General features: G+C 38.1%; 1 protein-coding gene across 1 annotated transcript in view; it reads right to left on the bottom strand.

The window, feature by feature from the left end:
* Rho-6 (rhomboid 6) overlaps nucleotides 1-15209 on the bottom strand; it is a 127523-nt gene that overhangs the window by 95732 nt on the left and 16582 nt on the right. Inside the window, exons 6-7 of the mRNA XM_070661885.1 lie at nucleotides 2524-2653; nucleotides 2194-2233 (exon numbers count right to left, since the gene is read on the bottom strand). The gene's annotated coding sequence lies outside the window, so the exon portion shown is untranslated. The remainder of the gene's footprint in view (nucleotides 1-2193; nucleotides 2234-2523; nucleotides 2654-15209) is intronic.

Raw genomic sequence — 15209 nt, 5'->3', positions numbered from 1 at the left:
AGAATCATGGCTTTCTGGATTAGTTTGTAATATAGAAAGAAAGGATGAGAATGAAAGAGTTTAAAAAATCAATCAAGAAAAAAATAGTTGTTTTTTAAAAGATATTTTCTAAAGAGATTCTGGAATATTTTATTATACCGGCGTATAAATTGAGAGAAAGACGCAAAAAGGTAAAAGAAGGAAAAAAGAAAAGTAAAAAGAAAAAAAAAAAAAGAATATCCCGTCTAAATGAGTTCGATTTATTTTGAACGACACGATCATCGATATTTCTCAAGCCGATTAAACGACTACGGATCAAAATTCGTTTCGAAAGGAAAATAGACTCAAAAAAGTAAGATACATTTTTCTACCAATTCGTTAACGAATGCATACCAAAAGCTTTTACATTTTTTTCTTTTCTACATGTTGTCATAAAAATATATAACTCCAGAGGAAAATACATGCCTGATACGTTACGGAATTTAAAGAAACATTTGATTATAAATAAACATAAATCATTACTTAATAAAATAAAAAGTGCATTTCAAGCGTAAAAAATTATATAAAATAATGCTTCAACAGCTTTTTCTGATATTCATCCCATTTGCATGAGCCCGAAAAATATTATTATTTCAGAAAAACACAGAATCGAACCGCTATCTCTCGCCTGAAGCGTATCACTTCATTCCTACACCATTGATTTTTACGTTCGACGTTAAACCGCCTGTTTTTGCGCACTTGGCGAAGGTCCGAGATAACAAAAGTGCTATATGGAAATGTTTAACCGTAACATTTAATTACGAGGAGTCGGGGGAAGAAGAAGAACGATAGATTCGGCAATCTCCAGTTAATATAAAAAAAAAAACTTCTAACATTAAGAATCGTATATTGCACCCCACGTATAATTATATTTAACCCGAGCAAATAATTAGTTAAATATAAATATATAAACGCGCACTATTGTGCGTTGCGGCAAACATATATGTATATTAATAAAGCTACGTCAGATCGAGAATTCAACTGAAAAGAGGAGGGCGTATGACCACCATTGCACCGGCCATGCGGCGAACTCTCTGGAAAATTATGACACGTCTACCCGATGGTGGTGAAGGCTCCGTTCACCAGCGCGAGGTCCTTTTGTGACCGCCTATTGTGCGTCCCTGAAAACGTACGTCGTTCCGCGTTGTCGGCAAACGCCGCCGACACGTTGATCACTTCCGGTTCCTCCTCTCTTTCAGCGCACCCACGGGCTTACGATAATCGCGCTTATAGTACTCACTCTAACTTCGCCAGCTTCGGCGGCCGGGAGTACCTACCTACCGATCGATGGTCCCTTCTATTCGCGTCGCTATCTTTCGTACGACCGCGAGCACGAATCCTTTCAAAAACCGCTGGCGGTTTAATGTACTCTTTCGTCGCAGTCGACGGAATAAAAATTTCAGTTGCACTTTTGTAAATTTAATTCTCTACCGCAGAGGCGCGCGCGCGAGCCACGACGGACGTCGTTACGACGACGATTTGTTGCTGTGTGTAAAAGCACCCCCCCGCCGGGCCCGCAACGATCCACTTGCGACGCGAATCTGAGAAAAGGGGAAGACGAAATATTACCGCGGCGGCATGAAAAATTGCTCCGGCACGTCGGAAAGTATTTCGAAAGATTCAATTTCCTCCGCGAGCTGCATTTCTCCTTCTTGGGATGTTCTTACGGTAATTGGGCATCTCGATAAAACATTCAGCTCGATCTTAACTCTATTTCTCCCGTTCCGCGTTTTATCGTTAATAAATATTATACGGCGGAAGGTGGAGAGACGCGGGACAAGACGCAATTGATTTATCTTGTACGTTTCCGTGTTCAGCAAACAGAATCGCCATCGACCCGTGAATGGCCCGGGTGAGCAACATCAATTATATGATTGATTGCATTATCAATTTCTCGTATTGCATGAAACGAGAATTCTCAAGATATGGTGAGCAGGCGCAACAGTAAGAACGCAACGTTCAAATTTAGAAGTATTAGTCGGTTTATGTGCGGTAATTAATAATATTAACCGTTAAACGTATTACGTACGGCATTTTACGCAAATTGTTTTGCATTAATATTAATTTATGTTTTTAATTATTTATTATTAATATAGGTATTTAATTATTTTACCGCTACTAATTTAGGTCCCTACGACGCGGATATAGTAAAAAAAGAAAAAGTTTCTGACTCACCGATTTAGATGCGCAGCAGCGGAGTTTAGTAACGACGTAACTGTAACATAAAAATACAAACAAATAATTAAATAAGCGTTCGAAATAATATTCACTGTAAAAAAAAAAAAAAAAAAAAAAAAATTTCCGCGTGTTTCTAATTAGTTTTCCAACTAAACAGTTAAAAACAAAATTATCTATTAGTCGAAAATGATCTCAAACAGTTTTACTGAACTGCATAGTTTCTTTTATTAATTACGAATTTCTATTATATTTAATTATCATCATAAACGACGAGAAAATCTCAGGAAACAACGAAAAAACTTTTATACAAAGTAAACTGATTCTTACTCCGGGGTTGCTCCGCTGAAGCAGGATGCCTTTCCGAGGCCTCCTCCTCCTCTCAGGATGTGGGATGTAAAAGTGGATCCTTTCAACACACATTGAACACTAAACACTGGACACTTCTCTGGGCCTTGATCTGAAACATAGAATAAAGTTTTGCTTCATTAGTACATTGTTTAACACTCCCTGAATACTCCCTCTTACACCCCGCGACGAGAACTTCGCGACATTTAATTTTTTTGCCTGACTAATAAGATAATAATAAGAATCTCGAGATGCTCAGCTCACTCATCGCGACGTCGTACCCACGGGAATAAATCTAACATAAAATCAAGTAACCGTTTTACGTATAAGTTACGTTATAAGAATGCACAGAGATGTATAGAGATGAGACGAAAAATGAAACTTGCTACGTCGAAAGTATGAGTATTCCGTTTAAAGTAATCGTTTCATTATTAAAATTAGACACCTTATTTCAAATACCTTATATATGTATATTCGTAATTAATTGCGGATATATTTTATAAATAATAATTGTTTTGCTAAAAGTAAAAAAAAAAAAAAATTTTGCTTGGTTAGTTTTTAATTTAATAACAGATAAAAAAAAATTAATGTTTTGTATAATATTAATGCATCTTTAATATAAAATTACGAAATACGAAATTTTCATAATACACAACTTAAAATTTTGATAGCATTCACCCAGTCCTTCCAATTCAAACTTTCGGCATGAATGTTCCATTTGAATCGCGATTAAACCACGTGCGGAATCCAACTGAGAAATTCGAATGCTCCATAAATTCTGTGTGTTATGCACGTAATCCACACGTCAGTATTAGTATTTCGAATTAACGTATCGGATAGCCAATCGCGGAAATCGTACTCCACATTCATCTTTCTTTCTTTCATTTTTTTTCCCCCCTTTTTTTTTCTTTCATATGTGCACGTTCCCGATTTTGTCCTGATCTCTAGGGGATTCTCCAGCAGCCAAGGGGAGCATTTTAATCCGACAAATTTTCCAACAGGAAAAATCTAATCGCACGAATTGAACGAGAAAGTATTCATATATCTTCTCTTATCTCAAGCTTCGTAATCGTTTCCGGATTGCGTCGAACAAACTGGGACAAGCTATGTTTCCGCCCTATTTACATGTCTCCCAGGATTTCCAAGCCCGAGACTAAACAAGTCTGTTTCGCCTTTCTTTCTATCAGTAAATACCACGGCTTGAATTGTGAGTCGTACGACTTTCTCTCCCTCCCGAGGTCGACACGCTCGCTCCGATCCTTAATTCCGCACGTTCGACGCTTTTCCAGCTCTACCTGCGTCTCCGTAAAAATATTCACCGTCTATTTGCATTGCTGGATTTCTACCACGCGAAGAATTCTCAGTCGAAATTGACAAAAATCTTAAGTTAAAGTTTTAATGCACGATCTACCTTTAAATATTAACGCTGTACTTTTGTTCGTACTATCGAAAGTTCAAAATATTCCCTCAAGCATAAAACTCGCACGCGCGCATCGAAGATTCTTTACGAAAAATTTCTACACAGCGAAATTCTTCAACTAATTAGAAGTTGACTTTTCTTTTAACGAAAGCTTGATTCTCTGATTTTCCTCCCTTTTTTTTTTTCGCAAGTTTTTAGTATTCGATATTAATTATCCCAACGTAACAAAGTTTTAATTTACGATTCTCTTCAAATAAAGTATACTTAAGATTAGCTAAAGAATAAAGTTTTGTCATCTATGAACTGCGTTCGAAGCTTAGTTCCTCCCGGGGAACACCTTATTAAAATCGAAGTTTGATTTCCCTAAAACTTACATTTTAAAATCTAAATAATAGTGCAATTATTACGCAGTGCGTTTCGTTAAAACAACACCTAATTTTTTGATTATTTTTGGTTAGTTTTGTCTATAATATTTATAGATCTCCAGTCTATCGTCTATCTTTAATATCCTATTCTAGCTGTGCAGAAACGCTTATAAAAGACCGTCAGAAACTCACGAAACAACCGAGTCCGAACAGTTACTTCTTGGCGGTTTAATGGCCACTTCAATTGAGTTTGCGGTCTCTTCCCCTTCTTGTCTTCGACTTTAAAAAAAAAAAAGAAAGAAAGAGACGAGATAAACGGAACGAAAGGAAAGATCCAATTTACTCGTAATCGCGTCACCGCTTTGGAGGCGATTAATCTCCCCTCGCTTCTTTTCCCTTCCACCTTACTTTTCCATTTCACGGCGATATTGTGTTATGATGTTTTCATGCTAGCCTCCCACCGTATTAATGGAAATAAAGGTAAAAGTTAAATGTCAGCAAAAGAAATTGCTAATGCAAATATATATATAGCTCGTCGGAATGCAATGCCGTTCCAAACGCTGAAATCTACGCTGAAATCTGCGCTAGAAACGACGCTGAAATCGAGGCATCGTCGTGGTAATCGAAACAATATGCGGAACCGAAATACAAAAAAGCTTTTATACGTTACAAAATTATTCCCTGTAATTATATTTCAATAAATACCCAACGTTTAGAAATTTAATAATTGTTCTGTTTTCCTTCTTAATACTGCAGTCAGTAACAATTATAGAAGCAACTTTGCTCCGCGAGGTTTTCAAGTGTTATACACCCGCGCACAAGGGCAGTTCTAAATAGAGACGGTAGGGTGAGGCGATGAATAGAGAAAGGAAGACGAAATCTAGGTCAGCCTCGAGGAAAGCGGTTACGGCTAGACTGTCAACCGAGAGATATCAAAGACTCGTTGACTGGTGTCTCTCAGAAATTCCAATGTCTTTTAATTAACGCCGACAAAAGAATGTGACATCCTTTCGACGTTCTACCACCTCGCTAACGAGCTATAAGAATTTTTGCGACTGTGCGAAACAATAAAGAATTCTGTGGACGTAGAACAAGCAAATTACTAGTTAATAACGTGTTAAAAAATCTAGATGTCTTACGTTTTTCGCCACGTATTAGTCTACTGCGTGTATCGACCTACGTAACGCTCGCTCGACTGCCGAATTCGCTGGGCAAACCAAGAATTGAATAGCTTAGTCGTTAGATAATGGTTAGACTCAATTTCCACTCGGGAATATTTAAACATAATATATCTTAATGCAAATGTAATAGCGATGTATAGTATATATGTATATATATTTTTCTTTTTTTATCCATTCAATGATTTTTACATCTCCCATGTGAAATGAATTTAAAATGTAATAAATTTTGACGTGCTGACATGATCCATGTTCAATAAACAAAAGGAGGTATGCAAAAATTGTGAATTAAATGCGAGTTTTATTATTTGAACGTATAATAAAAAAAGCGTGTTTCCAAGCGTTTGATTGAAATGTAAAATTTACTGGTCATTAACAAAGCAACATTATTCAGATATTTCGTTGAATGCGATATTTGGCTTACAAACATATCTTGTTGCGGTAATTAGATGCAGTTGAAGTAAAACATGGTATACAGTTCCAGCGCAATGAAAACGTAACAGACTCATTTGAAACTACAAATCCTTGGTTATACTTCGTTATATGAAAATGAAAAGAAATGTTGTTCTGAAATAATTAAGAGCGTAAGAAAAAAAAATACTTTGTTTTTCAACTGCGTTAAAAATTCCGGACAGCATAAAAAGTCTTTGTAAAAAGTCAATGAGAAAGTTACTCTTTGTACAATTAAAGAAAATATTATAATTATTTAATCATTCTTCTTTAAAGAAATAATATAATCTTCTCTATCTCGCGTGTTCGGAATAATTATTATTTAGACATAATTTGTTTGCAAAAAAAGGAGAACGCAAAGCTCGTTAAAATATTAATCTAAAGAACAGACAAATGTTGCATGTTAAAAGAATAGACGTAATAACATTAGCAAGAGTAAGGCATGTTTCGCGGACAGCTGTCGCATCGGTATTTAGTATCATTCTCGCGAGTTCGAGATGCAGAGTTTCGTAAAGCATGAGCTGCTAATTTCACGGAATTTCGTAATTACACTTTTTCTTCCTCTCTGCGGAAACCAATTCCCTTTCATCTCGCGCGAAACTGCTTAAATTACGCCGATTTCACACTAGAGCGGTCGCGAGTACACGCGTACATACATACGTTCCGCTAAAGCCGACCTTTGACTCTTTCTCGAGCGACTAACGACCAATTGGCAATCCAGTCGAACTAGTTGGAAACTAGTTCCTACCGAGCTGACGTCGTTATTCCGGCTTCCACTAGATCCTGCCTCGGCTTTTTCGCCCTTTTTACTAACTCGTATGCTCTGTAGACATCGTTTCTTATTCCCCGCCCGCATCAAAAGTCAGTTTACCATTTTTCATAAAAAGCATCAAAAATAATTTTATATTAATGGCAAATAAAAATTAATCGAAAAAAAAAAAAAACACGCCTTTTAAAAATGTTGCTCGTGAACGAAGATTAGTAACGAAACGAAATGAAAAGTAAACGTTTCAATTTTTCTATTACCCACTGCTTGTTTGTAAGAAATAGGTACTAATTTTTATTTTTAATTTCATCGCGATATCGCTTTGTACTTGACTCGCTACGAAATTGGCCTTTTGTAAAATACGCTTCAATACTTCCGTGATAGTTCGCGCTCTTTAAATCCGACGGAGCTTTTCTATACATTACTCTCGAGTAGGAAGTGGAATATACCGATCAATTTGATACCTTTATTTCCTACCGTGAAAGTTGATTGAGTTGCTGCGGGTTGATTGAATTTTTTTCATTTCATTTTTCTTTTTTTTTTCTTTTTTTTTCTTTTCACGTGATCGAATAGAATCAACGATTGTCCGAGGGATTTAGTTTTCAATAGCAAGTAGTTCAAATTCGCGATCAAGCAAATAAGTCTTAATACTTAATGCTGACATAACAAAGTACAGTAACGCACGATTTTGTCACGGCAAATGAAATAAAAATAAATAGTATTACATGATCAATAGAAATTAATAAGATTTTTTAAAATACTTCACACATATCGATTAATCTTAATACATAATTTTATTAATAATAAAACAAACGGTACTTTTTATAAAGAAAAGATTAAAAAAGAAAAAAAAAACGAAGTTGCAGCCTCCAAGTTATGATCGATAAACCAAGTTGTAAATCTTCGCTTTTGCTTTCGTATTCGATATTCCGAAGGATTCGAGCTTTCCGCGATGACATTTGTGCGCGATCGGAAGAATAAAAATTTTATTCCGTCGTAAGACACTCGCGCCGCGCCAAATTAGATAGGAGGACGAAAAGATTTCCGAGGTGCACCCGACAGTAAACTGCATCTCTTTCAGGGCGGAATTCACTATCGCGTGACGAACTATCGAACTTACGACAGACGCTTATCGCCAGAATAGGAGAAAGTCAAAATTGACTTCCGTGATATCGCGGATGCCAATGAAAAGTCGGCGACGAGTACGAAAGGATGATATCATCGGTTAACGCCCGGTCGCTGCTAATTCGTCGATATTACTTCGGCACTTCGCCGAGAAGTTCGTTGAAAAGGAAAAAGGGATGAAGGGAGCGAGTAAACGCGCCCGGTACCTATGCGAGTTCGAGTCACGGCTGGATACGAAAGGACTTGCCGCTCTCTCCTGAAGTTATCGAGCTCCGCTACGAAAAGAAGGAAAAAAAAAAAAAAGAAAAAGAAAAACGCGACGAAGAAGTGGGATTACAGTGCACCCATTTCCGGTGAAGACTTTGCCATCCACGTAATAGAACAATACTGGTTGAGAAAGTTGGCAATTTTCAAAATTTAATCATACTCTTAAATCGAAAAATTTACCAGGAAAAAGACTTACCGAAAATATAAGGCATGTGTTAGTGCGGAACATAATTTTTCTTTTGAATTATTTCACAAAATATCTTTAATTAATTTTTTTAAATTACGTTTCTAATTCGTTTTTTTTTTATTTTTAATTAAGTTTTTCTCAAAGATAAAACGCGGCAAAGTTAATTTTTTAATTTCTTTTTTTTAATAATTATTTGTTGTATACATTAATAATCTTATTAATTTATTTATACTGTTTATATTAATACAACTGAGAAGTTATTCGCGACATGTTTGCAATACAGTAAACGCGTAGAAAAGAGGAAGGAATTGGTGAAAAATAGTGAAAAGAAAAACGAGAATGAACTAATAAAAACGTCGGCGTTCTCCGCAAGCTCAATTTCTACGGAATGCGAGCGAAGCACGATCCACTTTTCTACTTTATCCTTCGACGTTCGGTCGTTTAACCCCTTAGCGTTACAGTGTAAGAAGATTCCACCGTGTGCTTCCGAGGATTGTATCGTGCTTGAATTCGCATGTCGTCGTATTAAAATAATATATTTATAATAATTTATACAATAATAGGTTTATATGCTTACAAAAAAAGAGAGGAAAAAGAGAGAGAGAGAGAAAAGACACGAGGCTTGGAAAGCAAATTGTGTGCGAATAAAAAGAAAAATGTTTCAGACACGGATCTTCTAGCTTCGACCAATTAATCTTTCACGAGAATATTTCACATTAACTTTACTCAACGTCTTCGCGCACGGTCGTAAATCGTTAAATTAAACTTTAATAAATTCCGAAGATACAGCGGCAAAGGCGTTGCCTGCTCGTCAAACGAGTAACAGTAATTAGAAGGATTTCGTACCTAACTTACTAACCTAAGTAAGTACACATCATATATTTATTTGTCATATTTCTCGATGAAGAAATTTAACGTAACTGAATATTCCTCGTCTCTTTGCGCTTGAAGAAAATTTGAATTCGATAAACATTTCAAGGAATGAATTGTCCGCAGTTAAACGGCTCGTCTAATCCGAAGGGGGAAAATGTCTACCTTCGTAAATGGCCATCCACTCCTGTTCTAACGGGATTTCACGTCTTCGCGACGAATACCAACGTGAAGTCATGCATACGGACATCCTGTATTGTCTCCCGCACCGCCGTCCAAACCCTTCGAAATTGCCTTCATATACCCCCAGTTATTACTTAACTATGTCGAGACGGTTGGAATGGGACATGAACAATACACATTGCAACCTAAGCCGGAATTCCACCACCGATCTGACACATATTTAATTTAATCGATATCGCGTAGGAATTGTCTGCAGAATTTGCAATTAGACCAGAAGCGATCAATATGGTATAATGGTAAAGCGTAATTTTCCCAACCCGCTGCTCGATAATACCAATCGCGTTTATAAATCTCACTCGACTTTTCTTTAATTCAACTGTTCCGAAAACAGTTTTCTTGTTTTAAATATATATATATATTACCCAATACGTGCAAATTTCCGCACAATTTGTCTCGAAATCCTATTTTATTCAAAGGCTTTTATAAAGTTAATCACGTTACGAGATTTGCTCCGGGAGCTCGCGGTGGAAGTATGAAAATGAAGCAACTGCAAACGAACGCCCATTCATCGAGTTGCATGCTCATCCGCAATTGGATTCGTCTTACACTCTGATACTCATTCATAACACGCAATCTTTGACGTTATCGTAAAACCCTGATATCAAAGTCGAAATCAAGCGAGTATTAATTTAGAATAAGTAAAAGTAGCATTTTAATGAAATACTTAAATAATTATTACGATAAAATATATCTTGATGGAAAGGAAATTATTTTGTTAAACGTTCATTTTACCGATCCATGTGGAAAAGCGAACAAAATGACGGGAAAGAGATCACGACGTAATACATAAGCACGATAACGTTTTTCCGCGCGATTCACGGCGTCCCCCGAGAGGCCGTACGACGTTCTACGCGCCGTTCACATGCACACGCACATGCACTTTGCGCTACCAGCAGACGCGCCAGGATGGAATGACAGGAAGTGGAAGGATATTAGCCTGGATGTCACTCCGCGTAATAGGAGGAGACGGGTGACCCCTTCCCGCTACTTGCACCCTGTATATTCTCCCAGGGGTACGAGACACCCTGATACACCTCGGAATAGAGGATGGCGCTATTCATCCCCCTGTTCGACGATAGAACTCCACCGCGATATTGACTGCTTCTGACGCCGAGGTCTGTTTTCCTCTACACGCCGAAATAATGGGAATTCAAACATCAAAGAGAATGTAGGAACACGTGGACGTTGCCGGCGGACTTCTCGCAAAAAAAAAAAAAAAACAATGCAATCAACTCGATACTCAGTAATAATTTTACAATAATTACTTTTTTATTTTTGAATATTTAGATATCGAGTGTAATTAATTTTTTTTATCTTTTTCTTTTTATTTATTAAGCAAAAATTTTTATTAAAAGAAATAGTACAAGCATCGCGACGTACCTCGCGAAGTTTGATTGAATGCTTATCTCAACATTCCATATACTGAGAACGACGTCGGATGATGCCCGAGGTAGGAATAAGAAAGTCAAGTTTTCTTTCGAAAGAAACTTTCCCAGTGGAAAAACACTTTCGCGGCAAAAAGAGAGGCAAAATCATGAGTATCGAGTTTTCGCGTCTGCTTTATTGCCGTTTAGACTTCTTTTCACTTTGCTTTGTTTGACTTCGTCTTTTCCGTAAAGTGGAATAATCTTTCACGCCATTCCTCAATGCCATTCCACATTGTTCCGTTAAAGAATTCGTTATGCATCACTTAGATAAACGGGAAAAATGAGCAAAGTTCTTTGGATGCGACACAGGTCTTTATCTTCTCGAATAAAAGTCAAGTGCTTTTTGGCACACGGTTTAATGGTTTCGTAGAATACGAGCATCGCTGAACGTTCGCGAGGGGAAACGCGTTACATAATTGTAATAAGTATAATACCGTTTCGTAAATAAATTTCATAAAACAAGGAGAGTACGAAAAAAAAAACGAATAATCCTTAAACTCAGTTATAAAACTAATTAAAACTATTATATAAAAATAGCTTGCGCGGGATTATTTTCCGTTTGGCTTTAATTACAAATGGTTTACGTTAAAAGAATGGTGAGTGGCGCAAATTCAATTGAATTTCTAGCTCGACTTTGCAGAAACTATTTCAAACGTTTGCAGATATATGGTAATTGATGCGAATTTTGATTATTATTTGATTGAGGTTTCAATACGCGGCAAAATCCGACCGAGGATATTTGCAAAGATAATACAAATCTGCGTCAAGCTGCAGTTCCAGGACACGATGCGATGAAACAAGTGCCGAGTTATCAATGAGAAACGCCGTGCAAGTGCGACAAGTGCTAGCGGCGTGTCGCGACTATATTACAACGTATGCATATGCATGCATAAATAACGTTGAACCGGATCGGCGTCCGGTCAAATTACGTGCTTACATTGGTCGCGAATCGTCGGACGATTGCTTCGCCGAGCGTGAAAATCGGTTTTGGCCACTCGAGGGACCGTAGCAAAACGGTTTCCCCGTGACCATTTCCTGCTCGATGAAGGCAGCGCGAATGCTCGTAGACATTCGAAAGTTACCCGAGCGAATATCGTCAAACTACACCTCGGGGGCCGCGGCGATATAAGCAAAAATTTGAGCACTATCGCACCCTCTAACTTTTTATATCTTTCAGAAAAAAAAAACAAAAAATTACATTTGAAACCACACGATGGTTCCACTTTGTTACCTTTCCGTTTTGCGTTCCTTTCGTTTTCCTTATGTTAATTGCGCAGACAGGCGTACGTGGCGTTTGTTAATTCGATCGGTGAGAAAAGTCACGACATCCGTCGTCTTAAGCGTCGCGTAATCGCACGTGGCGGCGCTTAGTTGGGTTTTCCGGCACGTCAGTTATCGCGGAGCGGCCGTTTGAAAGAACGCGGCACCTAACTCGCGCTATAGGTTCGGCAATGGATTTCACGGGACAGTATTCGATGGCCGATCGATAGCTCAAGGACTATGCGCGGGTACAAAGCGCGCGCGATTCAGCGTCCGGCGTTGTTAACGCTGGTTTAACGCCAAGCGACCGCGTATGGACGTACGCACGCACGCACGCGTGTCTCCGCACTCGTATACATCACGATACGCGTCTATGTTTACTCGTGTCCCTCGTATGTGCGCGATATTTGCCATAGGAAACCACACAATGGTCCGTCACATCATGGCTCACCCATAGTCCACCCATGCCATATATACGTACGCTCTTCCTCTCGTCGTCCCTCGCATGCATCGTGCGCCGTGCACCGATGAAACCGATGCACCAGCCCAGCTTCAAGTGTCGATACGTTCGACACAAAAGCCATCCCTCTCTCCCCCACCGATTCGCTCGTCACCGGCCTCGCCGGGATATCAGGAAATTAATCGGCGCTTTGTTCGCATTTTAGATATTATATCGCCGAACAAAACGAACCGTACACCGTCATGCGTTTCGCATTTTGCGTACCGCCATATTCTGCGTTCAAGTTTTTTAATCTCGCGTTATCATCTGCGATTTGTTGAAATTTCTCTTAATTTTAAATATCCGAATCGTCAAAATCCATTTCCGCGCCGATTGCACGAATTGTCTTTTTTTTTTTTGTCTATGTTATAAATGTAAGAAGAGGCGAACAAAGCTCGATTGATTTCCAGAATTACGCGGCGTCGACGATGCGTAAAGTCGGCGAAACGGAATTGCTCCTAGCGCCATTATCGATTACAAGTTCGAACTGGGAAAAAAAAAAGTTGACAAGTTCTTCTCGTCGACTGAGCGAACCGGAAGGAAACACGAATAAGGAACGCGATAAGCTGTAAAAACCGTTATAGATAATACAGTAATATTCCTTCTGCACTGCCGCGGTTTAAAGCGAGGAAATAAAGCGAACGGCAATCCGTTTTTATCCCCAAATCCGCGAGCCGCGTAGAGCAAGCTTCGTACGGGTGTGCTGCTTCACGGTGGAGTTTCGGCCGAGTATTTGCAGTTAGTTCTATGCGGATTTAGAAGTATGTATTATCTACTATACCACGATATTGTTAAGCCGTCGCACGTGGATAATGAGGCTTGATACTAAATTATGTGAAATAACTCATCGGTAGCTCGGACTCGTCCGCGAAATATAAAGGTAAAATATTAGACGTCATCGCCACCGACAAATGAGAAATTATTGTTTCAAATAATGTTTTAATTGACTTAAATGGTGCGCATTCGTATCTCGGAGCGGCCTTTCTGTCTGTATTCTATGGGGTCTTTATTCTAAAGGGGGAACGAAGATTAATTACGAGCTCATTGTCGCTTCGTATCACAACCATCGACATTTATCTATACGATTTTTTTTTAATATCTTTATAATTTTTTTATAAATAAATTAAAGCGCCTCGTCTAGAATCCACGTATCAGTCGTTTTTTAAAAAAGGTATGGAATCTTCGTAATACTGTACTCTATGTGAAATTCAACGTTAATGGTTACCGCAATACCTCGCTATGTAACAGAAATTCGATACAGTAATTCGATGCATTGACCTGATGAAGACCTGAGTAACTGAGAACACCACTAGCAAGTAAACAGTGTCCCATGCTCAAAGTCGGGAGATCAATCAATTCATATCCTCTCGCTCTGTTTAGACTGCGACGCGCAATACGTTTGATCGTAGCTGCGATCGATTTTGAAATTACCTCGGTGAGTGTGCTTCGCACATTTCTGTTCGATTTCCCACAATAAACGAAAAACAAATATAACGATTGACGGGCGACATATGTGCGTAAAAAGCACCAATAAAAACCAGTATTTTAACAGCACTATTTGTTATGGCATATTTAAAAAAAAAAAAAAAAAAAAAAGTGCGGTATTGTGAATATTTAATATAAAATCAAAGAAAGTATTTACGCCATTTGGAAGAAGTTACGTTGCAGGTACCGTTATTAACATTACAACAAACTATTTTAATTATACAAGTTTTGTATGTTACTTTTTAACGCAGCAAGACCGTTGCGCAAACAATTCTGTTCCATCAACCGGAATAAAAAGATAATAGTTCGTAATAGATCAGGTAACTTCGAAATGTTTTTTTGAGTTTCTTTGCGAAAAAGTCTTCGCGCACTTCTTCTTTTTCGCGATATTTCTTTTATTATTTCTTTACGAAACGTGAAACTAGATTTTACTCTTTTCTTCCCAATAATGATGCGCTCTGCACAAGTTAACAAGGCATAAAGTTTTTAACGATTCTCGAGACAATATTCGCTTCTCGCGGATCAACGGTAGGATACCCCGAAAAGAGTGCACGCAGCACTAACAATGCAACTGCATCAATTATAATTTAAGACCCGTACCACGTCCTGTATCTTTTCAGTATTATACTCTACGAGTGCTTCCCTATTCTTAATCCTTAATTAACTTCATTTCCAACCAATTTCGAGCAAATACTTTCAGTTCGATACGAACTTCAATCTCTCAACTTGCGTTCAGATAACTTTAGAACGGCGCCGATCAGGATTCCGCTTCTAAAGGAAATTGAGCAACGTCTTTCAGCGCAAAACAATAATACTGGTTCTGCAAGTTATCTTCGAGAGAAAGAGAGAGAGAACGAGAGAAACAGGAAATGTGCATTCGCCGTGGTTATTCCATCATAATCTAGCAATTTTGTTCCAACAATGACAGATTTATGCGGCACTTGACGAATAACGAGAATATTTTTTCCGGCGTAGATACAAATAACAGCCGCGTGCGTTACGCGTAAAATAATATTTTTATAGCCGCTTCTGTGCCCTTTTCAAAATTTATTTTGCATTGTCCGTGAGCGTAGTATTCAAATAATAAAGGCAGATACGTAAAGTGTGGTGGAAAAGTATGACTTTC

The sequence above is a fragment of the Cardiocondyla obscurior genome, linkage group LG09 (assembly GCF_019399895.1).
Source record: "Cardiocondyla obscurior isolate alpha-2009 linkage group LG09, Cobs3.1, whole genome shotgun sequence".
Lineage (NCBI taxonomy): Eukaryota > Metazoa > Arthropoda > Insecta > Hymenoptera > Formicidae > Cardiocondyla > Cardiocondyla obscurior.
The sequence above is the reverse complement of the archived record's forward strand: the minus strand, read 5'-3'. Positions and strand labels throughout refer to the sequence as shown.